Source organism: Salvelinus namaycush, chromosome 20 (assembly GCF_016432855.1).
Source record: "Salvelinus namaycush isolate Seneca chromosome 20, SaNama_1.0, whole genome shotgun sequence".
In the NCBI taxonomy this organism is placed as follows: Eukaryota; Metazoa; Chordata; class Actinopteri; order Salmoniformes; family Salmonidae; genus Salvelinus; species Salvelinus namaycush.
Window position 1 is genome coordinate 26,686,714 of NC_052326.1, and position 1,927 is coordinate 26,688,640.

Below are 1,927 nucleotides of genomic sequence, written 5' to 3' on the forward strand. Positions count from 1 at the left end.
GGGATCTTGTTTTTGGACAGTTACTAGGTAGCCTGCAGAATGTTACGTTTGCTTATTCTTTTGTTGTTTTTTTGTTGTTCATCTTAATAAAGAAAGATGTACGCTTACCGCGCTGTGCCTTGGTCTCCTTCTAACGACGGACGTAACAGATGCATACGACGTTTGAAAGGTCTATCATTTTCATCAACACAATCAAAATTATCATAAGCCCTAGAGGACTTCTACTGCCGAATATATAGACATGCCCAATATAGGTATCTTTTTTCAAACAACGTGACGTTGCGCTCCAAAGGGATAACTTGAAATAACATGATGTAGTAGGTAATTAAATAACCGAAAGAAAAATGTGTTTATTTATTAGCCTAGTGGTTTTGAGTATTTAGGCATATGATGTGAAATTGGCCTTGTGAAATCATTGCCAAAAGCACAAGAGATATTGCTGCATGTAGGTATAGATTATTTATGGATTGACCATATAGAAACTCCAAAGCAATTGCATGTGGCGCAGGAACAACTGGTTAGGACAGTTCATGAAGGTGTTTCTCCTAAATATCTGTCGACTAGATGGGATGCTTATGATTAAAGAGGCTTCACGCATAGCTTTTATTTTTACCCATAAGAGTAATGTTTGTAATATTTCTGCTGTAAATTGTCGAAGATGTTTTGCAGGTTTGGTTGACCTGTATTACAAAAGGTCCAGAGTCAGACCCCTTGGTCCTGGTATGTTCCAATACAGACTACATCAGGATATTGTACCCTTCTTACAACAAATACAATAATTTGAAAATTGAGCAGATCTATGTTTGAATTGCTATAAAATGTGTATCAATGTTTCAAGTAATGCTGGTAAATGGTTGAAGGAAAACGGTATTATTATGACAAGCTTGAGGAAATGTTGTATCACCCAGTGATGTGTATAAACACGTCTTGGTACTCCTCCATTGTAAAAAAGATTTTGGAAGCTAAATAATTGCATTTATTAATGTCTAGATTCGTTTTGACACGTTTATTCTATTACAGACACGTTAATGTATACTTTAACATCATATTATGTGAGCTAAACATACAAATAAAACATGAACAAATGTATAAAACATTTTCCTTTGTCTTTTTTCCGAGTACTAATGTTACTACAACAACAAAAATACTTAAATACATGTAATTTTGTCCTTGAAACATTTAATTGAAATACTGTAGAATTCCATTCATCCCTATTTATTTAACTAGGCAAGTCAGTTAAGAACAAATTCGTATTTACAAAGACAGCCTAACCCAGACAACACTAGGCCAATTGTGTATGGGACTCCCAATCACAGCCAGACTGGAATAGAACCAGGGTCCATAGTGATACCTCTAGCACTGAGATGCAGTGCCTTAGACTGCTGCGCCACTGGGGAGCCCATGGACTGCTCCTACAGAGAGTGCCAATATGACCGACCGGTGTCTTCAAAACCTCTCAATGGCCAATACATTGCTTCTGTATTCCAGGGTTTGTATACATCATTGGTACCCCCCCCCCCCCCCCTCCCCTCCCCTCCCCTCTATCGCCCTCTCTCGTCCCTCTGTTCATCTACTTATTACAATTCACCACTCCTCTCCTTTCCATACTTGGCAATCCCTTACTTACTCCTCTCTGATTGGCTGTTTCAGAGGAGTGGAGTGACCCGGATATGCAATCTCCGCTTTTTTCACCGTCTCCCTTCCTGTGTTTCCACTAGTTACCACAGCCACAAAGGTCCGATTGGCCATATCGTAAAAATTAATGAAAACTAAAATGTCACTTTTGGTCTTAATTTAAGGTTATGGTTATTCATAAGGTTATCAGTGTGGTTACGGTTAGGTTTAAGATCAGATTAAAAATATATAAATTATAGAAATGGGTGGGGTTTATGACTTTGTGACTGTGGTAAGTAGTGAAGACCCCCGT